The sequence below is a fragment of the Artibeus jamaicensis genome, unplaced genomic scaffold, assembly GCF_021234435.1.
Source record: "Artibeus jamaicensis isolate MK-2021 breed Jamaican fruit bat unplaced genomic scaffold, CSHL_Jam_final contig_415, whole genome shotgun sequence".
NCBI lineage: Eukaryota > Metazoa > Chordata > Mammalia > Chiroptera > Phyllostomidae > Artibeus > Artibeus jamaicensis.
The window spans coordinates 5,208,894-5,236,772 of record NW_026521823.1 but is presented as its reverse complement, the minus strand read 5'-3'; the positions used below and the strand labels follow the sequence as shown (position 1 = coordinate 5,236,772).

General features: G+C 36.1%; 1 pseudogene; it reads right to left on the bottom strand.

The window, feature by feature from the left end:
* Window positions 1-2,573: 2,573 nt before the first annotated feature.
* LOC119051166 (AP-2 complex subunit beta-like) lies at window positions 2,574-6,935 on the bottom strand (annotated as a pseudogene).
* Between the last annotated feature and the right edge of the window lie 20,944 nt (window positions 6,936-27,879).

Here is a 27,879-nt window from a genome sequence, read left to right as displayed (position 1 = left end):
TTTTCATGAGGTATTGAGTTTTATCACTAAAAAATACTAGCAGTTGAAAATCCTCCTAATGGCTGTATCATAGAAATCTACCAGTGATATTTTCCTAAGCCTTTCTTAATGTTAATTACTATAACAAACAAACAAAATACTCAATCATCAACAAACAAAATACTCAATTCTACTCTATGACAATTCACTGTGAGGTAATTCTACTAATATTAATATTGCCTTTTAGAATGCTACTTAGTATCTTAGTACAGGGGAATTTGAATACTAATGATTAATATTAATTCGGCACTTTGTATACGGCTTACATATCGTAATTCAGTACATTTTCAAGTGTCTCTGAGGTATGCAAAGTTCCTAATCTTGTTTTATGTGAATGTGCCTGAAGTTCCATGGCTCATAAGTGACGGCACAGGGGCTGCACCCAAGTCCCTGCCACTGGTACTCTTTGTACAAATAACGCTAAGTCCTAAATTATAGAGGACCTGGATAGAGAGTTTATAGCATATGTTTCACGAAACTAATTCATTTAGTAGTGACATATCAGGTACCGATGATGCTAAAGTAAACACGATCTCTACCCACAAAAGATCTACACTTTAACTGGAGAGGTAGGGTGTAGTGGTAGCCCTATGAATAGAATAAGCAAGTCTACCTGTGTAATATAGTAAGGTTATTAGGTAAACAGTAAGAAATAATTTTATATATATATATATATATATATATATATATACAGATAGAGAGATATATATAGTCTAGACATAAACCAGAATATGCGCAATTTTAGTTTTAAATACCAAAATGTAAAAAGAGTAATGCATACTGTGTCAAAGTTTTTAATATTGGCAATGATTGGACATAGCAGGTTAGTGACTAGACAAAGAGAAAGATGGGAACATAAAATATAGAGATATTGGATATTAACCAAATAAGTGTTAAGGGTCAGTAGAAAACACTGAGATTTGGAAAGCTGCATAAAAATAAACAAAAAGAATCAAGCTGCTAACATATTTTCAAAAGAGCCTTGTTAACCTAGCGGTGGTTGCACATTTTAGGGTGTAAAAGCTCTGTTTGACAAGTATCATACATTTGAGAAAACAAGTATAAGACTGTTTTGTAATACTTTTTAAAGTTTTAAATGCCAATCTAATACATTTAAAGTGGTATGTTTTAAATTTTATTTTTTTGGTGTGCAGAAAATACTTTTGTGAAAATTTGTGAGGTTGCAGTTAGTGACTATGTAAAAGAGTGATTCCAAGTATTTGGTCTAAAGAAATTTGGGGGAAGAAAAGATGCTTAGCACAAGTCATCTCCATACAGCAATACATGTTATAAATGGCTATGTAACTTCAAATTAAGAACTATGTTTGATGTGAATTAACTACTTTTATTGCCTACCCATTTCATCTTCAGAGGACCCCTATATCATTTTATATATTTATTTTATATACATTTTTATATATGTGTGTTCAGAATTGTGTTTCATTCTATGAATGATTCAAAGAGTTAGTAAAAATGAATTTTGTCCTAAGTTTTTATTTTTCTTGGAATGTCAATCATCACTAAAATAAACATGTATACATATTTATATCTTCCTGATATTTAAACTTAAAATCAGAAAGGAAAACTTTAACAACAAGCAAGAAACAGAAGATTAATCCTACCTTTTAAAAATTGAATGTTTGTGCCCCCCTCGAATTCATATGTTAAGACCATAACAACCCCTAATTGAAAGTATTTGGAGGCAAGTCTTTTGGAAGATAATTAGGTTTAAATGAGGTCACGGTGATGGGATTCTCAGGATGACATTAGTGTTCTTAAGATAAGAGGAATCCTTTTTTCTTTTTGCCTGATCCCCCCACCCCCTGCCCATGCTCTGCCTCCTGCGAGTCATCCTGCCCTCTATCTGTGAGTCTGTCTCTATTTTGCTTATTTTGGTTTGTTCATTAGATTCCACATGAGTGAAATCATATGGTATCCGTCTTTCTCTGACTTATTTCACTTAGCACAGTGTGGTGATTGCAGTGGGGAGGAGGGTATAAGGAAGCAAAATGATAATGAAAAAAATACAATAACAAAATTTTAAGAAGATAAAAGGAAGAGATGGGAGCTTGTTCTCCCTGACAAGTGAGAACACAGCAAGACATTAATATCTGCAAGTCAGATATTTCTCACCAGAACTCAACAATGTTGGTATCCTTTTCTCTCAGACTTCTTGCCTCCAGAAATTTTCAGTGACACCTTTCCTTGCTTTAATATTTTTGTCTTTTTCTTCTTTTTAAATGAGCTCTCAAATACAAAATATCAAGCTACACTAAAAAATGTCAGCCACTGGCACAGTATGGAGAAACCCATAAATAAGGTCAGATACCAGCGGTAGGTGGCAAGAGGTGGGAAGTGATTGAATCAGTGGTTAACAAACATTCACAGGAAGCTAAAACTATCCAACAGGTTATGCCCTAATTTAGCACAGGTTATACTAGCCACTGCCTTGGTGGGTGGCTTTGGTTTATTTGGGTTCAGATTCTACATGGCAATACAATTTCTTCCAGTTAAGAATTCCTGGCTTGCACTGATCACAGGGTGGCCAGAGGGCATCTGACCAGCCTATTAGTTTTTTTTTTAATAATGTTATAGACTTGACAGATGTACTGAGAGACTTCAGGCACTCTATACTTCAGCGATGGCATATAATTGGGTTTTTCTGGCTGGATATATAGCTCAGTCAAGATCCAAAATGCCTTTGGTGAGCTTCAGAGATTGGTACACCTGCCCTTCCACATTTATCTTGGCAATAGTATAAACATTGTTGTTTTGCGACTTGCTGGAAACAGTGTCAGCACTTGAATGGCATTCCTGAATCTAAAATTAAAGTTCATTTTCACTGGGAATATCCTTTCATGTGGCAAGAAAGACCTGATGCTCCATTTTGCCATCTTCTACAAAAAGCACATTGAATGGGGTGAAGCAGCTGAAGTAGAAGGCATCAATATTGCTTTTCATAGCCACCTGCAGGTTATTCAGAGTTCCATCTTCATGACTGGGCCCAAGGTGTTGAGAGGCAGGGAGATATCAATACTCTGGGTTGGCACCAGTGGTGTGTGGATGGCCAGAGGAATGCTCGGGATGACACCAAGTCTATTCTTATTAAATTGGATTGCAGAGTCTGTCGTGTGCTGCAGAGCTTTGTTGGTGAAGTTCATTTCTATATAGATGTGCCTCTGACAATGAGTAAATGTTCCAGAACTCTCCAAGCCTTTAACCTTTACTTCAGGCAGCCAGCCAGACTTAGAAGCCATGTCTTCACTATGTGCCATGTCTATCCTTGTAGAGAGTTCAGATAGATCATTCATATGACTGCTGACCACAGCTGGAATAGGTGAAGGGGCAAAGGTTGCAGACACCGATGATGGGATGAAGGATTGTTCCACCAGCTTATCTAGTCCTCCTCCCAAGAACCACTGCTCTCTGCTGCATGGAGGATACCTGTGACAAATTGACTGGGGGACTGAGGTCAAGGTTTAAAAGGTCTTCCACAAGGTCATCTTGAGAAGGAATAACCTGAGGCTGCTCCGGGTTGCTGGTAGTGGTGGTGCCAACAGGGCTATCACCAGCATCAGTGCTCCCATGATGTATTGGCAAGTGTTTGCAATGGATTCCAGGACTTCCTTCCACAAATGCATTGGGAAGCTTGTGGTACACAGATGCCAAAGAACCAATGTTGCAGATTAGCTCACCCAGCAGTGTTGGCATAATAAGATCTATCTTTCAGAGATTAATGGCTTCTCAGATAAGACTACCTCTTTGGCTGTGACAGGGCCCATTGAGAGAAGCTCCTGATAAATAGCCCCTATCTCAAAGGCTGGATTATCAGAATCCTGTGTTGCCAAGCTAAAAACCTGCTGTACCAGCTCCTGTGTTCCTGATGGTTTTGTGAGCAACAGCTTCACTATGGCAGTAAGCAGAGTGAGCTGCACCTGGTTGTTTTCATCCTCAAAATCCTCCAGGAAGCTCTCTAGTAACTCATATGCATTGTCAATTCATTCAGCAGCATCTTGCACAATCCAAATCATAGCTGCTCCAGCATCTGGCTCATTCAGTGAGTCTAAGTTCTCACACAGAGTAGCAATGATACTTTCTTACTTGTTGGGGCACTTGTGGAAGGTGTCCCTGATGACAACAATTGCTTCTTGGATCACATAACTTACTTTGGTCTGGATAAGATCAGGCAATGTGCTTACCTGACATTCTGCACATTTCTCCACCTTGATAACACCATCAAATGACCCACACAGCTTTGTGAAAAAAGTCAGCATCGACCTCTGGCATATTTGTTTAGTTTTACCAGAACCTGAGCAATATTGCTTTGGGATGCTAAATGGTTCATTGTGGGGTGATTTTCCTCGAAAGTCCCCCCAGATGCCACGGATGAGAGTAATCATGACTGAGACGTGATGTGATCTGCTTGGGGAGGAGAAGTGGCCATTTTCCCAGAGGAAAAAGGCCATGAGCAGTGGCCAGTTTCTCAGGGGAAAAAGGCATTGAGCTCCCTCCTCCAGGTGCTTTTATTGGGTTGTAATACACAGGAATTCAGGGTGGCAAGGATCAAACAGTAGATAACATTTCAAAGAAATCTGAGGGCTTAGTTTGAGTCAGAGTCTGTCAGGAACAGAGTTTTAGGGTTTCCTGCTCAGATCCTTAACATATGAATGAAAGCACTCATAGCAGAGCAGATTTCACAGGTTTATCAGAAAGTCTTTCTGGTGCCAGGTTTTTCCCCAGGACACGCTCTAGCAAGGCAAGGAGCTGCACCCCTCCCCATCAGGTATTCAGGCTTAAGGGGATTAGAGCCAGGAAGCGCTTCTCCCAGAGAACTTGGGGACTCAGGCTATGTCAAAGCGGGGGGTGGAGGGGTGGTGGCAAGAGTCCATTGCTCTCTGCTGGGAGCAGGGAGCAAGCTTTGGGGGCAGGGAGAGGAAACTGAGACAGCGTTTGCTACCAGAGACAAGCTTTGTCTCCTTGCAGCTCACATTTCAAAGGTCGTCCCTTGCCCTTAGCCACCAAGGGTTGAGATACAATTCCTAGAATCAGGCAGAGCAGTCTACAACAGTTCATGATGTTTAACTTCTCTAGTTTAATATAGATGTTAAACTATATTAACATCTATAGAAGGATCATTATAATTAGAAAAAAAGACTTTAGTTTCCTGCTTTAACATTTCAGGCCTTTTCTGAACAATTAGGCTAATGTTCCTCAGCGCAATGTACTGCATCTCTGGCCCCCAGACAGCCAAGTGATGAGTGGAGGAGCCAACTTCTTCAGCAGCATGTTGTAGTAGTCAGAGTCCTTGGATAATAACTCTAGACATTTCATTAGGACTTTTACCACTGAAAGCACCACTGTGTGGGGGCTACTTTGCCCGCAACCCCCCACCCCATCCACCAGAGATGAAAGTAACACTACCAAGACGTGATCTGCTTGGGGAGGAGAGTGGCCAATTTCTCAGAGGAAAAAGGCCAAGAGCCCCTTCCTTAAGGGGCTTTTATTGGGATGTAAATACACAGGAATACAGGGTGGCAAGGATGAAACAGTAGATAACATTTCAAAGAAATCTGAGGGCTTAGTCTGAGTCAGTGTCTGTCAGGAAAGGGGGTTGCAGAAACTTTGGGAGACATACTAATTTCCTTAACATATGAATGAAAGTTCTCTTAGCAAAGCAGCCTTCATAGGACTTTTAGAAACTCTTTCTTATGCCCTATCACCCTGGATCCTGCTCTAGCCAGCAAGGGGTTCCACTGCCTCTCCCATCATAGGTTTTAGGCTTAAGTGGATTAGAGCCAGGAAGCACTTCTCCCAGAGAACATGGGGACTCGGCTATGTCAGAATAGCTGGGAGACAAGGGTCTATCACTCCCTCTTTGTTGCAGCCCCCCGAGTCCTTCCATAATGGCCTTCTAAGTAGTCATGTCTGGCTTAGGTTGCCCCCCCCGAGGGGTCTTACCCATTATGGACTAACCAACTAAGCATTGAGGGCAGGGGATGAAGCAGAAGCAGTGCTGCTGCCAGAGATAAGCTTTGTCTCCTTAGTGGCTCACAGTTCAGAGGTTGCTCACTCAGCCTTCTCCATGGGAGGCAGTTACAACTCCTGAAACAAGGCAGAGCGATTCCCAACACCACTGCTGAGCTGGCATGAGATAGCCAGGGATTCACCTGCACACAGATGCTCTGAGCCTCTCGATCATCTTTAGGATTATAATTGGACAGGCAGTCCAGGATGAAAATCTGGCCCTGTTCAATGCATTTCTTCAGGGCTGTCAGCAACTTATTAATGTATTGTGGGTTCAGATCAAGTAAGTTGCTATTCTGGTGAGATTTACTGATTTCAGATAAAGCTGTATTGCATTAGCCACCTCCATTGGATTTAAATATCTGCCCAGAGGTCCTGCAGGGCATCCAGAAATCCCTCATCTTTCACTATTTGGGCATTAATATCATGGAGTTTTGCCTTACAAACTGATACTGTTTTCCAAACATAGGGATCTCCATCCTTCAAGAACTTGTAGAGGAGCTCATAGAGATATTCTGTAATCTTGTCCACCAGATGTACCCTATGGTTCTAACTACCAAGGACTGAACCAGAGGATTGAGATTGTCACAGCCTTTCACAAAGCTGTGGACAGCCGTGATGGCCATGTCTGGCTGGCTCTTGGCATAGCTCATCAGGAGGAGATACACAAGCTTCCTTAGTTGTAGGCGGTCAGTCTGCATACAGTTCACTACATCTGGAAAGAGAGAGGTAACATCCTTGCCCATGGTTATAGAAGCAATCACTTTCTTCACAGCCTCCTTTCCCTTTTCTTCCTTTTCATTGTTGAGTTTGGTCTTTAAGTCAAAGATGTCTTCTTTTTTATTGTTTGTGAAGTGCTTGGAGTCAGTCATGGTGTTGGCTCTTTAATGTGTACCAAGATAATAGTGCAAAAACTAGTAGGTAGTGCTGGCTGGTGTGGCTCAGTGGTTTGAGCACGAGCTGAGAACCAGGAAGTTGCCAGTTTGATTCCCAGTCAGGGCACATGGCTGGGTTGCAGGCCAGGTCCCTAGTGGGGGCCACATGACAGGCAACCACACATTGATGTTTCTCTCCCTTTCTTTCTTCCTCCTTTCTCTTATCTCTAAAATAAATAAATAAAATCTTTAAAAAAACTAGTAGATAAAGCAAAGAAGTAAAAAAATCCCTGTCCTAGCTTCCAGAGCTTTGAGGAATCACTTTCTGTTTTTTAAGCTACTCACTGTACAGTATTTTGTCATGGAAATCTGAGCAGACTAAAACTTTAGCCTGCTGCTGGTCTTCAAATTTGCTTTCTAGGCTTGAATATTTCCCCACTGCACTCAGGTTGAAAAGACATGTAACTATTCTTTCTAATAACAATGTGAAAACTAAATTATATAAAATAAGACTTTATGGTAACATCCAAAATAAGCAGATACTTTGGGGGTATTACAAAGAAGGGAAATGTAAGTCTGTTTTTTGTTACTAATAAAATTCAAGAAAATGTATTCTATGGTAAAAAGAAAAAAAGGTTAAAATAACAAGAACTAATAAAGCAATAAATTGAATTAACTATTTCTTACCTGAGGAGAAAAACTAAAGAAAACAGATCAATAATAATAGGAACAAAGTACAGCATAACATTTAAAGTAATCATGAATGGTGTAGATAACTGAGTCAGTATGTATACCAGGGAAATGTAAAACACAATCAATTTGCTGTGAAAGAGAAAAAAACATGAAGAGAAAATGGAAAAAAATAAGATATTATGTAAAAAGACTATTTTGCTTTAAGGCATTTCCATAAATCAAGATTGTATTAAAGAAAATTAATCGGCCCTGGCTGGTGTAGCTCAGTGGAGTGAGCGCAGGCTGTGAATCAAAGGGTCGCCAGTTCGATTCCCAGTCAGGGCACATGCCTGGCTTGCAGGCCATGTGAGAGGCAACCACACATTGTTGTTTCTCTCCTTCTCTTTCTCCCTCCCTTCCCATCTCTCTAAAAATAAATAAAATATTAAAAAAAGAAAATTAGCTGGAAATAAATAATCAGATATAAACATATTGAACTAGAATATTTTCCAATACATTAAGTTTTTTTATTTTTTTAAATATTCTATTTATTTATTTATTAGACAGGGGAAAGAAAGGAGAAAGAGAGGGAGAGAAATATCATTTTTGGTTTCCTCTTGCATGCCCCCTACTGGGGACCTGGACTGCCACCTGGACACATGCCCTGATTGGTAATCAAACCAACAACCCTTTGGTTCACAGGCCTGTGCTCAATCTACTGAGCCACACCAGCCAGGGCCATGTTAAATTTTGGATAAAATAAATCAACCTAAAGAATTTGAAGTAGAAAAATAAGTAAAGACAAACACTGGCAACTTCTTGTAGGGTAAGAAAGAGATTTTAAAATATAAAAGTACTCAGCAAGTGTGAAACAACATACTTACACTGTAATAAATGTGAAAAGACTCAACAAGTGAAAACAAGAGGCAAAATTAAGCATTCACAGAGAAAGTATGAAACTAACTATAGTAAATAAAAACATGAAAGAAGAAATAATAAAAATAAAATAAATTTGTAAATAGAATAGTAGGATTAAAAGTAAATAAAAGCTACTTTGATATCATCATTAAAGCTTAAAATACTAGGTAATTTGAGAAAAATATAATATACAAATTTAAAACCAAAATTTTGTAAAATTACTATTGACTACATATATATATTCAGAAAGTATTTTAAAAATCAATGTAAAATAAAATATTTTTAGAAAATAGAAATGATTAGTAAGTCTTATAGAAAAAGTGGAGAATAAAACTAGACCTGCCTTTATGGGACATAATAAAATAATACATCTAGTAGTTATATCAAATAAAATGTCAGCTGATTTTTAGCATAAATTATTTAAAATTTGCCAAAAAATGTATTTTTAAAAGTATATTATTGCAATGTGAAGACTAATATACAAAATTTTGTAAATTATTTTCTGAAACCAAGAAAACTATGCTATAAAATTTTTTACTGTAATAAAAAATACTAAAGATAAGTCGCATATTTCAACATTAAAGAAAACATTTTAATTTAAAATATATTATGAAACTAGCAAGACAAATACAGAAATGCATAATAAAGTAGAATTGTTTTTTCTGGAAATTCTCAGAAATGATGTTATCAGTTTTTAAAAATATTTAATGTATTAAAATAATTTAACTCATTATACATTAAAAGAGAGGAAATATATGCTTATGTAATAGGTAGAGGTTTGATAAAATTAAATATATAGATTAAAGTTGTTAATAAAATATAAATAGAAGTATAAATTCCTGCATGTCATAAGGATATATATTAGTTATCCCATTTAATTCTAATTTGTCTGCCAGTGCATTAATCTTGAATTTTCATCATTTACATGAATTTTATGTAATAAAATAATACAACTATTATTAAAAAATAAAGCCTATTGTTCTATATTTTTTTAAAAAGATGTTTTATCTAAGCCTTGGCTGGTGTAGCTCAGTGGATTGAGAATGGGCCTACGAACCAGAGTATCACGGTTAGATTCCCAGCCAGGGCACATGCCTGGGTTGCAGGCCACTTCCTAGCAGGGGACGCACTAGAGGCAACCATACATCTATGTTTCTCTCCCTCTCTCCTTCCCTTCCCCTCTAAAGATAAATAAATAAATAAATAAATAAATAAATAAATAAATAAATATAATAAAAGGATGTTCTATCTAGAAAGGGCATAAACATTGATTCATATGCCTTCAGGATTAATGACAAATTAATTATTAGATTATTTGTAAAATAAAATTTAATAATTAGTCAGTTTTACCATATTTGATACTACTTTGTTAGGTTGAGTAGCAGAGTAATAAAACAGGATCCCTTTTTCACAATTAACCAAATTTGTAAATTTACAAAAATTGATTATCCAGAAATGTAAATCTCAATATAATTCAAGCATTGGAAATATACCTACTTTCCCTCCAAAGATAGTCAATTTTAGATGTCTTATGTTTGTAATAATGGGAGAATAATTTAATAAGTGCCCAGTGAATGACACAGATGGGATCTGCTCTGTGCAGATGAGCAGGTGACCAGGTGTTTCATCTGAACTCACACAGTAATGACGTGGGTGGTGTGGGTTGTGATTAATGGATTACAATAGCTTTGTCAGAAGCTACTTCATGCTACTAAAAATGTCAAACATTTCCTAGGACATAGGTTGTGAATTTTTGACTAGAGAAACTCCAGCTCTATTGATTGATAAATAGACAAAAATGGAAATGTTAAAAACAAAGCACAGGGCGGGGGGAGGCTGGGATGGGAGAAATAGACAAAAAACTGTACTTGAATAATAACTAAATAAAATTATTTAAAAAAACAAAGTTGTAGTTAAGTGGATCAGATCATAAGTGCTTATTTTCAAAATGCTGTTTATTACCCACCATGATTTTTTTGCAGATGCTGTGAAGCTAGGTGTATCTGAAAAGTTATTTTGCAACAGACTTAATGTAGGATTTCCTGGTAAACAAGCTTCATTATTGATTTTTAAATTTTTTAATGAAAATCGGTGAATTTTGCAAAGTCTGAGTCTTTGTAGAAATGGTAGAGTAAATGTATCATTTCTGCTTAAGTCCATAAATTTTAGCTTTTCATGTAACATATTTTGTCTGTTTTTATATAAATCAATTTACTTTTAATAAATATAAAAATGATGAAATATTGATGATCTGATATTCATTAGTTATATTGTTTTATAAAGGGGAGGGGCTTACAGTTGCCACGGAGTACAGATATAAAGATTTGGGGGGGGGCAATTTACAAGCAGAGAAGTTTCAGGGAACATGCCTGTCCTCTGAGTTCTCATTCTTTTGCAGTGTGGAGGCGCATGGAGTGGTTTTGTACATGTTGTAGCCTAGGCTGAAACCTTGGTAGAGGGAGGTCAGCTTCAGCCAAAAGGCTCAGCATGGGACAAGAACTTGTCAATGGGAAGGAACAAAAGAAAAAAATCTCGCATTAAATATTTCTAGTTTAGCAGCCTAAAGTGAGCTAGGGAACACCTTATTTCACTCTATAGCAGGACCTCTGGTCCAAAAGTAGTGCTGGGAGTGTGCACAGTAAGAACCAAAGACCACATACCTGGGCTCTAGGAACAGCCCTACCAAGCAAAAACTGACAGTTCAGTGAAGCCATATTATTACATTACTTATATATTACATTATGTGCCATAGTTTATGTGAGAAAATTCATTTTTTCCATTAATTTGATCTGAAGCTGTAATGGAATCAGAATTTGGAAGTCTTGGGAGTGGGTAATTACAGTTGATATATTGGAAGAATGGAAGTAATTTGTGGTAGAGGGCCTACTATGGTGGATTAAATTTATTCAGGCAGGGGATCTCATCCTCTTTCCCTTGAATCTTGGCTGACATGTGATTTCTTTGACCAATAGGGTATAGAAAAGTGGCTCTTTCCCATCCTGGCCTTTAAGAAGGAGGAACAGTCATGAGTGGAAACCTTATTTGAACAAATAATAAAGGAGAATTTTCCCAATCTGGCAAAGGAAATAGACATCCACAAAATCCAGGAAGCTCAGAGAGTCCCAAAGAAGTTGGACCCAAGAAGGAACACACCATGGCACATCATCATTACATTAGCCAAGATAAAATGAAGGAGAGAATCCTAGAAGCAGCAAGAGATAAGGGGACAGTCACCTACAAAGGAGTTCCCATCAGACTGTCAGCTGATTTCTCAAAAGAGACCTTCCAGGCAAGAAGGGGCTGGAAAGAAGTATTCCAAGTCATGAAAACCAAAGACCTACAACCAAGGTTGCTCTATCCAGCAAAAGTTTCATTTAGAATGAAAGGACAGATAAAGTGCTTCTCAGATAAGATCTAATTCAAGGAGCTCATCATCACCAAGCCCTTATTATATGAAATGTTAAAGGGACTTACCTAAGACAAAGAAGATAAAAAAGATGAACAGTGAAAGGACAGCAAACTCAGTTATCAACAACCACACTTTAAACAAAAGCAAATTAAGAGGACAGCTAGATCAGGAGTGAACCATAGAAATGAAGATCACGTGGAGGGTTAGCAACAGGGGAGTGGGAGAAGGAGAAGGGGGGAGAAGGTACAAAAAATAAGTAGCATAGACAGTAGATAGAAAATAGGGGGAGGGTAAGAATAGTAGGGGGAATACAGAATCTAAAGAACTTGAGACACGTGTTCATGAACTAAAGGGGAGGAATGGTGAGCTAGGGGGTGTGCCGGGTGGAGGGGAACAGAGGCGGAGAAATAGAACAAATGTAATGCATAATCAATAAAATTAAAAATATATTTTAAAAAAAGAAGCTGGAAGCCTTTGATTCCCAGGCAGGGCACATGCCTGGGTTGCAGGCCAGTTCCAAGCAGGGGATGCACAAGAAGCAACCATACATTGATAGTTCTCTCCCTCTCTCCTTCCCTTCCCCTCTAAAGATAAATAAATAAAATATTTTTAAAAAGACACTGAAATAGAGAGGGGTAGGCGGGCAGTGACCAGAGGGGAGGAAATTTTAGGGGAAAAGGGGAAGGATTTACAGAGACAAGTATAAAGAACACATGGACAAAAACTAAAGGGGGTGGAAATGGGAGGGGAGAGCACTGTAGGGGTGGGCTGGCACGTGAGTAAAAGACAGAAAACTGTACTTGAACAACAATTAAATAAATTTAAAAATAAAAAAAAGAAAGAAAAAAAAAGAAGCTGGAAGCTTAAGCCTCAGTCTCTTGGATTCTGATATGCCCTGCATGAAGTTTGAAAAACCTGACAAAGAAATGATATGGAGAGGCCCAGACACTAAACAAAAAGGGCGTTTTCCAGCCATCCATGTATGAATTATGTGTGTGTACATAGAACTGCCTTGGAACCTCCAGACCATCCCAATAAGAGTCTAATATCCCCAGGGGACCCTAGTAAAACATACAAAGAGGAGAATTTCTCCATGGAGGAGAAGTGTAAGATATAATAAAAAGTCTAAGTCACTGAATTTTGGGGTATTATGTTGTACATGAACTAATAATCAGAAAAAATTTTTCTTCAAATGAATTCATATTTTCATACAATTTCAATAAAACCACAAGTTTTCTGTAATTAATAGAAATATCTTACACAGAAGAAATGTGAAATTCAAATAAAATGATATTGTGAAAGCATATTAATGAAGTATAAGGCAACATATAATATGTATTACAAACTTTAAATAATTTAGGAGAGTTTGATGGTGATGCTATAAAAAACATTCAGAGCAGCCCTGGCTGGTGTAGCTCAGTGGATTGAGCATGGGCCTGCGAACCACACAATCGCGGTTCAATTCCCAGTCAGGGCACATGCCTAGGTTGCAGGCCAGTTCCCAGCGGGGGACTCACGAGAGGCAACCATACATTGATATTTCTCTCCTTCTCTCGTTCCCTTCCTCTCTAAAGATAAATAAATAAAATCTTTAAAAAAAACATTCAGAGCAATAGAATTAAACCACAAAAATAAAGAGATTTCAGCTTATGTAACTGAGTTTATGAAAATTTGTCATTGGTGAATAATTCTTTCATGAAGTATCCAGTATAGCACTGTGGACGAGATATGCATTTCTTAATTTGCTAGAACTGAAAAACCAAAAGAACAAGAAGACAATGTAGCTGAGTATTAGCTTGGGATTTTTATAATTATTTAAAAAGTATATATATATTCTTGCATTTTAACTTTCTAAGCTATAAATTCTGTGTGGGCAGGAAACATATATTTGTCTTTTTCAATATCTCACAGTGATTACCACAATTTAATAACAAAAAATTTCATGCTTCTTAATACAAATATTTCTTCCAAGATGTATTGATGCAATTACTTAGAAACTATCTTGGTTTGTACTATTAAAACTTAGACAATTTCCTCTAAATAGTGTGAGAAAAATTTGCATGCCATCAATTTTTGTACTCCTAAATAATCTTGCTTCCAAGAAGTCAGAGTACAGAAAGCTGTTCTTCCAGTTAATGTACTGTCATATAGTAAAAATATATAGTTTCCCATAGCAAGGGTTCATGATATTGTCAATTGACATTTAGCAGCATTTACCTCTCAGCTGACAATTCTCCATTTTGCATAATACATTTTTTTCTTAAATAAAAGCTAAAACATAGGGAAATTTTCAGTTGGCATGTCCCATGGGATGGCAGCATGATCGACATCTACATAATAAAGGCAGATTTCTAATGTACCAAGACGGCCACACTCTGACATTTTTCCACTCCCCACACCTACATGCTGAAATGCTGACTGATACAGTTTTTTTCAGAAAAAATATTTTTTAGAAGAAGAAAAAACAATGCATCAAGGAAAAAAGTAGCATAAGGATAGAAAACATTAAGTACAGTTGCAATATGGTATACCAAAAAAATGGATTGACAGTTCTATTCTTTCTAAGTACCTAAAATACCTCATGAAAAAGGCCATATATTCATATTGGAAGGAATTTGTACTTCTAGGCAATATTATAAAATATTCTTTAAATCATAGAGGCTAGTTATGTAGGATTTCAGCTCATTTTTTCTCATTATCCCCGATATATTGGAAGTAAAATGATATTTTCTCCAAATTTTCACTGAATAATTTTAAGTGCATTAATGTGAATGCTAGTTGTTTAGGTGAATTTACATTTTATTAAATTCATTCTAATATCACTACTGCCCTTTGCCTTCTCACACATGTTAACTACAGTAGGGTTAGGGGATGGAGCTGAATATTAGACACCTTGTAGATACTGAGCAATCACTGAAGAAGCAATCACAAGTTTCTTAACTGCCACTAAGGCTTAAACTCATTCATTTACAGACAATAAAAATATTGATGCAGTATCTGCTGCTCATAAGTATTCCATAATTGATGACAATTCAATATCATATGGTATTTGAGGAGGTCACAATTTAGTGAGAATTTAAACCCATAAGATTTGTATATTCTAATACTATTGTTTTACTGAGGATATAAATAAGATATAAAGGAAAGGATATAGAAAAAAAGGAGGGATTTAATGTAATCAATCATCTCTGCAAAAGTTTTCTTAGCAATATTAATCATCTGAACTTTAAAGCTGAGCTTTGGGAAAACTTCAGTGGGGGGATATGTACATATATATTTATTCTATTTTTTCATTGATGATACTGTAGAAAGGAGAGGGGCTCTCTGACAGACACCACTGTTGCCACATGTACAGATAAAAAGATTTGGGGGAAGATAATTTATAAGAAGGGAAGTTACAAAGAAAAATAACATATATACATATATATGAAATCAGAGGTGTTTGAGGAGAAAAAAAGCCACCAGAAAAGGCCATATTTAGCATAACTATGCTAAAGAACAATGGGCATTGAGAACAATGCTTTGAGGAGATAAACCTGTAATATTAACTGAAGTTGGATGATGGAATTCTGGGACATTTATCTTTACTCTGCACTACATTTAGTTTTTTAGTAGACGTGTGATACTTTCTGATTTAGGCTTTAGGGGAAAAAGGGATAAAATCAGAAATAATTGCTTAGAATTGTAGAATCCTGTTAGGGGTCTGTTGTAGAATCCAGAGCAGAGATAACAAGCACAAAATTTAAGGTACTGGAAATTGGGGTTATAAAAGGGGAAGGATTTAATGATGATGCAACACATTCAAATTTAAGCAGTTGACAACATTGCAAAACCATTAACTGAGCAATGATAGTCAGGCCTGCAGGAAAAATGCTGAGTTTTCTTTGGGACATGTTGAGATTATGGTACCTGCATATTCTTTGTGTTAATTGGAGTATGGAGCCTCAGAAGGCAAATACATGTATGTGGAAATCACAAAAACATGAACATTGAAGTCATGTGGGAGATGAAGGTAACATGGAAAAATGGTGAATTAGAGAGTGAAAATGGACATAGTTAAACTTAAAATGGGGGTGGAGAGATAGACTCGACGGAAGGAATCAAGGATACGGCTTGAAAAGTTCAGAATACTAGGAGAGAGCTGTGCTATAGAAACCAAGGGTAAACTGAAGGTGGCTGATCGTAAATGCTTGGAGGACAACAAACAGTTAGAGTTACAAAGGAGGCACTTCTGTGTTTTGAGAAGTCAGCTTTATCGAAGTTTTGAAAATAAAAATCAACTGTAAAAAGGTTGAAGAGTGAAAATGAAATGATAGAAGGTAATTTTAGAAATTGCATCCAAGTAAGTTGGAATTTATGAAAACAGAAAAGACATCAATAGCTTGATAAACAAGTTGATCTCAAAATATACTTTCCAAATGAAAGTAAAGGTTGAGCATATTTTTATGTCAAGAAAGTAGAAATTGGATATTAGTTTAATGTTTCTCTTGATATATTTATTACAAAATTACCATAAACTAATTTGTGCTTATTTTAAAGTCTTGAGACTTTCTCTTACTTTCTTATTGTTATTTGGAACTGTAGTAAGTGGGTGAAATATAACTCTAGGTTAGTATATATTTTCTGGGTCAGATAAAACATTATTAAGCTGTTGTAATCATTTCTGACTTCCTTGAGAAAACACATTGTCATTATGTAATGCTGATTGGCTGATGGGATGGCATTGTTTGTTCAATAACTAGGAATAGTTGTCTTGCTTAGTCCTCATATATATCTTTTTATGGTAGGAATTAATTTTAGTTCTATGTAAAGGGGAAAAGAGATTGCTCAATAGTAACTTTGTTATTTGGAGTAAGAACAAATATATTTTTGTCATTGTTTTTAGCCAATTTGGGTTCTTTTATATTACTCACAGATGTTATCTACAGCAATATATTTCTCATTATCATATTAAATGAGTCCAATAAAGACTCATTCATTCATTGTTATTCCCTAACACCAACGTGTTTAATGCAGCCTAAAAGCTCCCTAGTCACTTTCCATATATGAAGCAGTGGGGGACTAAATATTCAATAGTTTATTGTGAATTCTTTTTCTGTACTCTGGCTGCATATTTATTTGTAAGAAAGACATTCTTACTTAGTACATATAATACGCATCACAGAAAAACTAGATGGCTCTATAGGATTTGTAGTGTGAGGTATCCACCCATGTAATTATGACTTTTCTTTAATGTTATTCCCATTATTCAGAAGATTACTTTTGTTGGGCTGAATGATATCCACTGGTGCAGTGAAACTTTGTATTAGCTTTCTTTGGATTTCTACACCTCAATGCATTCCTGGTCTGTAGGTTTTTTGTTCTATTGTGCCGCAGTGTATTTGTCATCCTGTGGTTTCTCACTGTTCTGATCATTTTGAAGTACTATAATGCTTTCCTCCCTGCCAGGGCATTTCTTATAATGTTTCATCATCAACACAGTTTCTTGTACTCTCAGAGAAGGTAAGATCTTTCATATATATATATATATATATATATATATATATATATACTGTAACTATAACAGTATTTTTAGAACAGAGGTATCTTTAGAATCTCTGTTCTAAAAATAGAGAAGTCCCATGTACTGTTTTTGCTTAGCTGCCTAAATAAGCACAGAAAACAATACATAAGGATTGCTGCTTGAGATTGTATATCATATTTGTTATGGTGTCATAAAAATTAAGCCCTTTATAGTCCGGATGATATTTGGTGATGATGAAGGGGATGATGCAATGTGTCTCTTCGTAGAATGAGGGGAGCAGAAACTGGTGCAACAGTGTGAGTAATCACCCAGTTTTGTAATTGTGAAACTTCATTCTGGGGATTCCACTGTTACAAAAATATAAGAAATTAGAAAGAGTTTTTAGGAAACATATAAAACTGACTGTTTTCTTTTTCTTTAAAAAGGGTGTTGGTCCCATTTTATCTTATTTTACCTCAGAGCAAGTAAAATACCCTCTTGGGAATAAATGTAAGTAAATGTGGATGACCATTGTTTTAACATTTATTCTTGTTACACATCTGCCAAGCCTGTTGCCTTTTCACTGCCTGCTGCCCTCAAGGCCTTAAAGGAAATCCAAACAAATAAATGTGCTTGATTTGACATTCTATTTATATTTTAATTAAAGTTTGGGATTTGATTGGCTGAACTTTAAGTCCAAAATAAAAGCAGCATATGAAAAGGAATATAATTTAAGTGAAAGTGTTACCATGAAAGAGTAAGTTTTACTACTGGGTAGTCTCCCCTACAGTCAAGATGATAGAAGGGGGAGGTTCTTACATTGAACGTACAAAAATCTAGCAAGATAATTGGATAGACAAATAAGTCCTCCCTCCCCCAGACCAGATTGGGGGTGGGATTAGGGGAAGGCAGGTACATGAGCCATAGAAATCAAAATGGTGCAAAGGCAGATGCTGGACCAAAGAGGCCTACTAGTCTCCTGGGGAAAGAAGTGATTGGCTGGGAGGTGGACTCACTCCAAGAGTAGGAAAGTTTGAGAAGTTGATCGATCATTTTGAGAAAGAACCTGGTGTGTCCCCAGCTGGTAGTAATACAATCCCAGAGGAACAAGAGGCTCTCTGCTGCCCACCTGGTGATGTACTTGCCCGTATATTTTCATGTGTTCTCTCACCCAGTAGCACATGACCATGTGGCTACAGCAGCTGCACAGCCTGTGGGCATGCAAGCTCCACACACAGGCTCCAGGATGGAGCCTGAAATGGACAGCAGCCAGGTACAAGCCATGCTACCTGGGCGGGGACTAAGACCACTTAGCAGTCTCCTGTGGGCTCCAAGGGACTGACTGTACTTTAAAATGGAGCAGGAACTCAGGACACTGGCTTTTGTCTTGGTCTTGCCAAGGATGTTTGGACGTTTTCCATGGCAAAAAGAGGAGGCACTCTTTGAGACTGGAGCCTGCCAGTCTTCCAGGTGGTGCAGAGCCTGAATAAAATCTCTTATTCCTTTTGCACCAGCATCTGCCTCACAAGTTTGGCTTTTGTGACAACAGGCAGCTGAACTTCTATTTTTGTTTGGTTACAAAAGTACTTTTATTTTCTTAATCTACACTGAAAAAATATGCTCTTTAAATATACAAAATAACAATTCAAATTTTCTTAAATGTTACTATAAACATGAAAAACCATAATGTAATTTATATTCTGCTTTATTTGTCTTTTCAATCAATAAATTCACAAATACTCTATTTTCAAAAAAACAATAAAATGTGACTGATATAATGGATAAAGATACATATGTTATTATTTCTTATAAGGAATAAGAATTTGGAAAAAGAAGACTTTCTTTTGTATACTTTTGTATATCTGAAATATTTCATCACGGTCATAGCAAAGAAATGAAAGAAAGAAGAAATAAAGGAATTGAAATAAATATTATGCTTATTCTCGGAGACAGTATTATAATTGTATATTTATGAGGATATAGAATAAAAACAGAAAATCACTAGGCATTAGCATATGCTTTCTAAAAATTAATCATATTTATGATACAGAGTAATTTATGATGCTGGTGTTGCATCAGTATTTCTAACAATATCTTACATATAATAAATCCTTACTACTTTTGCAATTTGGTGAAGTTTTTATTATATTAATGGTTGATTATTCCAAACAAATATAATAGACACATTTTATTGTGATTTTATGCATGTTTTTGATGATAATGCATGTTGACTATTTGTTCATGTTTATCAAATATTTGTAGTCTCTTTGTGGTGAAATTCTATCTCACATTTGCCTAATTATCAATTGGATTTTAATAATTTATGGATACTTAACATAGGATTTTTGTATTATAATGAAGTTAACACCTTTTCCTGAAGTTTTTACTGTGAAAATTTTCTGAACTCTGCTTACCTTTTTATAGTCTCTTTACTTGTTTGTTTTAAGTTAGGTAATAGTAAAATTTGCCAATTTTTTTCTGATATTTTCTATCAGTTCAAAAAATTGTTATTTTTATTCATAATTTATAAACATTTAATTTCATATTTAGCTTTTTTCTTGGTAAGAATTTATATAAATTCTTACAAAGTGTTGCTGCTTATGGATATCTGCTCTTGGATATCTCAGGTGCATTTACTTCTCTCCATACCTCCTGCCATTGTAGAAGTTTATTTAACCTTGACTCTTCCATAGATTATTGCATCAGTTACCATATTGTTCTCCACTTCTTTCAATTGATTCTCTATGTTTCAAACTGAGTGACCTATATATTTTACTTTTATACTTAAAATCTTTCCTAGTTTCTAATGCTTAAGCAACCTTCACCTCCTGGCCTTCGTAATTACATGTTTAGATTCATAACTTTGTTTCCTGGCATTTTTCTGCTTTCACTTATTTTCACCAGATGGAATGTCTCTCAGTACTTTTAAAAACAATACTTTACTTATTTATTTTTAGAAAGAGGGGAAGGGAAGTGGAAAGAAAGGGAGAGAAACATCACTGTGTGGTTGCCTCTCTAGTGCCCCCTACTAGTGACCTGGCCCGAAGCCTAGGCATGTGCTCCTTCTGGTAATGGAACCAGTGACCCTTTGATTCACAGGCAGGCACTCAATCCACTGAGTTACACTAGTCAGGGCTGTCTTAGTTCTTGAATACAATATCTTTCTCTTTTCTGTGGCTTTTCATAACTTTGTTTTGATAATTATCATTCTCATGCATGTCTTGACTTCTTATCCAAGTTAGTGCTTACTCAATTTATTTGACCAATATTTATTAAGGGATATTTTGATGAAGATATAATTAGTATTTAATCTTTGAAGTTTAAAGTCTAGTATAGGAGACAGAAAGTAAAAAAATGTGTACATAGATATATAATTATAATTATAATTTTTGACAAATTTTATGAAAAATAAAATCAAGTGAAATAGAATAACAAGGGGTAAATGATTTATATTAGAAGGGAGTTCAAAAACAGCTTTTGAAAAAGTGACAGTTAGGTAATAGTAAAATTTGAAAGATTAGTATTAGTTAAGCAAGATAAAAGTAGAGTAAGAGTATGCCTGTGATTCAACTAATCTGTAAGACATCACTGTTTCTGGGAAACCGTAACTGCCTAAATTGCTCAAAATCTGAGGTCACAGAAAGCCTTCATCTATCCTTATCATAGCTGTCTCTTATCATATTTGATTATTAAATAATAACGGTATGTGCTCTTCTATGTCACTCATGGATTTATTATTTTCTTTCATTTATGGCTGAAGCACTGAATCACAGCCTTCCAAACTTGCATCTTTGTGTAGTATGAAAGTCTTGTTGCCTTTCATAACATTTAATACAGAAGCATTATTCAAATGACCTTTCTTAATGGTCATGAATTCTTAGTGGTTGTGTACAAACTTTTCTATTTATCACTCGTCACTGCTAAAGGCCAGAGACATCATGCTTTCTGCATTCACTGCAGCTCCTGGCTAGTTCCTTGCTGATCTAGCATGAAATGGTTATATTCTAACTACATTAATAAAGTTGGCTATACAGGTACAATCTTTTATAAAGCCATTATGACTGTTCTATAAGCAACTTCTTATATTGCATTTGCTGTTTGCTGGATCCAGTTTGTTCTTCCTCCCAAAATTGGAATGTCTCAATCCATCATTATATTCAAGTCCCTGACTAAATGCCATTTATTCAATGACACTTTCACTGCCACATTATTTTCTATAGCATATTCTGTCACCATCCATACCCTTCATTTTCCTTCATAGACATAACCCTAACAATCTAAGATTGATAGAATAAGGTCAATAGGTAAAAATTAGCATCTTTTAGAAAATCTCCCTTCACTGAGAAAACAGTTGCTATTCCAATAGGAATTTCAACCTTACCTTCCTAAGTAAGATTCATTAATTACCTTAAGCAGTAATTTATTATACTTCTCAAAAGTACTTTCATACACAGAACTGTCCATTTCCAATGCTTCCAAATACTTCATGTCTAAACTGTCAGAAAATGACATCCTCCACCAGGTACTGCAAAGTGCTTTCTCAAAACAACCCTACTCTACAGGTGAGGGCTTATTTCCCTTCATTCTTCTCTATAACAAGGTGCTTGTTATTATCTATTTCATAAATATAATTCTGGATCACTACCAGACAATTCAAAGTCTCTTAATTTGAGGAACAATGTATTATTCTATCTTTGACCAGTGCTCTTTAATTGACATGAATTCTAATATCCCAGCCTTTGGCACTACCACAATCACAAATGTATATATAGTCCCTGAGACGTGGATACAGAACCATAAATTAATGGTTACTTAATATTATTTCTTAAATCATTGATTATAGGCCTGTAGGCCTGCTGGATTGTTTAATAACATATCTTTTGAATATATCATGCTGCTTATCTCCTTCCCATTCCAGAAGGGAGAACACTATCCCTAGTGCATAGCTTTTTCTTCATCTTTCCTGTTTATTTCTCTAGCAACAGTGCATCTGCAAAATCACAACTCTCTGTACTTACAGCTCTGGTGTCTCTCTCCAGAGTCTTTGGCTATGACTTCAGTAATCCTCTCCAGGAGATTTTTTATTACTATCTGATAGTCTGAGTAAGCAAACCATGCGTATGGAAGAGTAGGGAAAACTGCTCTATTATTTGTTTTGGGTTTAAAGAGGCTCAGACTTGAGGTTTACTTTTGACCCTCAACTTGTTTCTGAGACTCAGGGCTTATCACAAGATTATCAAGATAGACATAACTCAATACTCTGGCCAAAAGGGCAATGTATGGGAACCTGGGAAATCTCTTGTCAATAAAATTAAAGATTAAAGTGAATTCTTATTTAAGTTCTACTGTCAAGGATAGTTTTTCTCTTCTCTTTATGAATATGTTCAACAATAGTGATCCCTTTGGCCTTGAAGAGATAGGAAATGAAATGAACTGTTCTTCTATTGGATGTTCTTCAGCTTTATTGATCAGAATTGAGACAATTAGGGCTTATTAGGGCTTGGCTCACTTTTGCCAACATCTGCAGTCATGTATCTTTTTAAAAATATATTTTATTGATTATGCTATTACAGTTGCCCCATTTGCCCCCTTCATTCCCCTCCACCCTGCACACCCCCTTTCACCCACATTCCCCCTCTTTAGTTCCTGTCCATGCAGCATACATATAAGTTCTTTGGCTTCAAGATTTCCTATACTATTACTAACCTCCACCTGTCTATTTTCTACCTACCATTTATGATACTTACTCTCTGTACCTTTTCCCCCTTCCTCCCACTCCTATGCCCCTGCTGCTAACGCTCCATGTGATGTCCATTTCTGTGATTCTGTTCCTGTTCTAGTTGTTTGCTTAATTTGTTTTTGTTTTTGTTTTAAGTTTGATTTTTAATAACTGAGAGTTTGTTGTCATTTTACTGTTCGTATTTTTATTCTCTTTTTCTTACATTAGTCCCTTTAGCATTTCACATAATAAGGTCTTGGTGATGATGAACTCCTTTAACTTGATCTTATCTGGGAAGCATTCATCTACCCTTCCATTTAAAATGATAGCTTTGCTTGATGGAGTAATCTTGGATGTAGGTGACTTGCCTTTCATGACTTGGAATACTTCTTTCCAGCCCCTTCTTGTCTGCAAGGTTTCTTTTGAGAAATCAGCTGATAGTCTTATGGGAACTCATTTGTAAGGAACTGTCTCCTTTTCTCTTGCTGTTTTTAAGATTCTCTCCTTCTCTTTAATTTTTGGTAATGTAATTATGATGTGCCTTGGTATGTTCATCCTTGGGTCCAACTTCTTTGGTACTCTCTGAGCTTCCTGGACTTTCTAGAAGTCTATTTGCTAGGTTGGGGATGTTGTCCTTCATTATGTTTTCAAATAAACTTTCAAATTTTTGCTCTTCCTCTTCATTTTCTGGTACCCCTATTACTTGGATGTTGGAACATCTAAAGATGTCCTAGAGGTTCCTAAGCCTCTCCCTATTTTTTTGAATTCTTGTTTCTTCAGTTTTGGTTGAATGTTTCTTTCTTCCTTCTGATCCACATCATTGATTTGAGTCCCAGTTTCTTTCCAGTCCTTGTTGGTCCCCTGTACATTTTCATTTATTTCACTTAGAAAAACCTTCATTTTTTCATCTAATTTGCAACCATATTCAATCAATTCTTTGAGCATCCTGACTACCAGTGTTTTGAAATGTGCATTTATTAGGTTGGCCATCTTTTCATTGTTTAGTTATATTTTTTCTGGCACTTCTATCAGTTCTTTTATTTGGGTCAGTTTTTTTTCTTGGTGTACCTGTTATGTGGTAAGGGATGGAGCATTAGATGTTCCCCAGGAAGGGCAACCCACATTGCTGTGTTGTGATGGTGTATGTGGGGGAGGGGTCTGAGAGGAAATAGTGGCATTAGCTCCATTCTCTGCTGGTTTCCAGTCACTTTCATCACTACCCACAGCACCTTTTGGCGCTGATTCCCAAGTGACTTGGCTTCTGTATGTTCTAGGACCCTGTGGGTTTCTCCAACAAACTCTCCTGTGAGGCTGGGAGTTTTTCCCCTTGTGGCCCCAACCCCAACAGGTGTTTTCAGGTTTTGAGGCTTTATTTTTCCATGCTGGAGCTCTGGGTTGCACAGTCTGTCTCAATCCCCAGTTGTCCCTCTCAGTTTATCTGCACAGGAATGTGGGACTGTTCAGTCTGCAAGCCACTGCCTCCCTGGGTCTGCAGCAACAACCTTGCTGGCCCCAGTACTCCAGCTGCTGCCTAACAGTGAGTCCTCTACACCTGGCTGCCCATCTCTGCCCCTCCCACAGGACTGGATGAATGTTTCTTCTTAAACTCCTTGATTGTTGGATTTCCATATGGTTTAATTTTCTGGCAGTTCTGGTTGTTTTTTGTTTTAAAATTTGTTGTTGTCCTTCTTTTGGTTGTGTGAGGAGGCTAAGTGTGTCTATCTATACCTCCATTTTGGTCAGAAGTCTGCAGTCATGTATCTTAAAAGGTACAGAAAAGGACTACCTTTATTCAAAACTGGATTGATGTGCTATCAAGTAAAACCATTCTTTCAGCAAACTGCAACCAACCAAAAGAAAATTGCAAATTTCCTATCCCAATTGTTACTAATGCTTGTATAAGATATTGGCTCAGATGTGAAACTGTATTCAGTTATTCTACCCTGTTGTTATTTCTGCCTGTAGTGTGTCTCTGTGTTTGTGTGTGTCTGAGAGAGAGAGAAAGGGAGGGAGAGAGGGAGAGAGAGCGAAAGAGTGGAGGTAGGCACAATCTTTTCTGTTTATTAATACTCTTCTTTTTCTTCTTTCATTATGAAAAATTAGAGCAGCAGAAAGAATCCCAGAAGGAAGTGGTAAACTCTTTGGCTCTTGAGTACTTAGTTGGAAGCTGATTAGTCCACATGAGTTCCATCAGCATTCTTTCTACATTAAATGGTTCAAATCAATCTACATTGTTGCTATTAATTGAATTTCCTTTATACTATATAAAACTTACTTTTATAGAAATAGGTCCTCAAAAAAAGGAGAAAAATTTTATCTTCTCTTCATTTGGTCATATAATAGAATTTTTTTAACTCTCAGAAATTTCTACTTTACCAAATGTTTGCTCAATGACGGAGTCATTCTAGTTCTTTAGAGTCCTTTCTTTTGGATAATGCCTTCAGAACTGTCCAAAATCCATCTAGTCATCACAGTTGCTGAAGAATTACTATCCTGTAAACTCCTTTCAAAGGTAATCCCAAATTCTTCCTCTCTGACACTCTGTTGTCTGTCATTCTCCATCACTGTTCCTTACCTTTTCCCTAGTCTTAATAGGTCAGCATATTACTATATCAAACACAGCCTCAGTGATTTTTCTAGCATGTGTTATGCACTTTTTCACAGCTCCATGTGGGGAGAATCACATTATGGCAACTTGAATCCTGCCTACAGTTTGACCATTTAATTATTTCCTGGAATAATCAAGTTTATAAAATTATTCTAACTAAAATATTTCAAATATATTAAAATAAATATAGTATGCACTAGTATAAATTTTAAAATTCTGCATGTGGTAATTCAGGGACTTGTCTTCATGAGTCCCCTTCTTTGCCATTTTCTACAGAACACTTTCTGATGGGATCACATTATGTTCACACAAATTCCTATGCAAAGTTGTCCCATACTTCTTATTGAAACATCTATTCTTATACATTGTAAGCTCCAAAACAATGAGCAGAATGAAACTTCCCTGAATATGGAAACTTATTTGATTCACTAATGTATGTCCAGAGTAAAAACAGTTTTAAATGCTTATCTCTTCCTCCTTTCTTTCCCACTTTTTAGTACTATTTAAACAAATACCTGGCTATAAAAATGTTTATGACTGTTTCTGGTGTTGTGCTTTTATTATGATTAATAAGAACAAACATTGAGCGGTCGTAGTGTGCCAGGCATAGCATTAAATGGTTTACTAATATTGTCTTCTTTAATCATCACCACTAGTCTGTGCCTTAGGCATGTTGTTATCATCTTCATAGATATAAATCAAGACTTACAAGGACTTGCTCAAAGTCATATACTATCAAGTAGTTTGAAACTAGCAAATTTCAAATACGATGTTATGGAGTTTTAGGCCCAGTTTCCTATTATATTACCCTACCACCCACATTTGCATGCAGAGTATTATTTGATTTGTAAGAATTTGTATGGTAAGTAATATTAACACTATTTTATAGATACAGTAATGAACGTCTGAAAAAGGTTTGGTGATGTGCTTAGACCCACAATGAATTGGTGGTTCAGCTTGGTTTCCAATTCTGTTTTGTTTCTACTGAGACCATGCTGCTAATCTGGTCAGGGTTCCATCAAAAAGTAGTTAAGCTCTGTGTAGTCCAGGTAAAAGAATTCTCTCAATGCTATATTGCACCTCTGCTGATCTCCCTCAAGCATAAGGTTGAAAAGATAATGCAAATTTGCCCTCTTCTAAGTAAGAAGATGTGGGGAAATGAGACAAGACAAAACAAAACAAAACAACTTACTATGTTCAGGGCTGAACTAATTGCTTAGCAGACAACCTTTATTATTTAACAGATGGGAGGAAGAACACTGATAACAAATAAGGAAGAATGAGGAACTGTTTGGTGTATGTGGAGAAAAATCATAGAAAAAAGATGGAAATTAAAGCAACTAAGTGGTAGGGAAGGGAACCTACCGTATACTAGAAAACACAGAAATTACTTTATTTCAGCTCAATAAAGAATGGAAACTGTATAGTCAGAATAGAACTAGTTATAAATGATTGCAAGGTTCCCCCTTTCAATGTATTACAGAACCAAACATTTTGTCTGCTCTATTTTCTAATGTAAAATTTTTCAGTGTGTTTATTTTTAAAATATCTCCTTTACTACCTAGGAATATTGTCTTGGTAGATTTTATGTCTAAGTAGAATATCAAGTGGTAGGACAGTACAAATATCTCTATGGATGCTTATTAATTGTTAACTGATGATGGTAATCTAACCTTTGATCATCATTTGGTGATTGACATGTACATTAGAATTTTATTTTTACAATGACAGGTGATATTGTGCTTGCTTAGTAAAGGGAAACTGTGACTAAAAGAATACTAAAAGAATGAAAGTGAAAAGGAACTAAGTACCAAAGGCTATATAGGTAAAATTAAGTATGAAACATATATAAAAAGATCTTCACCTTAAGATTTTAAAGTGGATTTACCTTGATTTTCCATTATACAAAATATTAGACTACTTCATTTTAGAAAAAAAACAGTAGAGTTTGGACCAAACTCTCTCTCTCTCATATATATATATATATATATATATATATATATATATATAAACATTTATTATGATTCATCAGTAGATTCCAAGTGAGTTATTTTACAGATTTCATTTGTACTACTTTTTATAAAGTCATAAATGTTACAGCCAGACATGAAG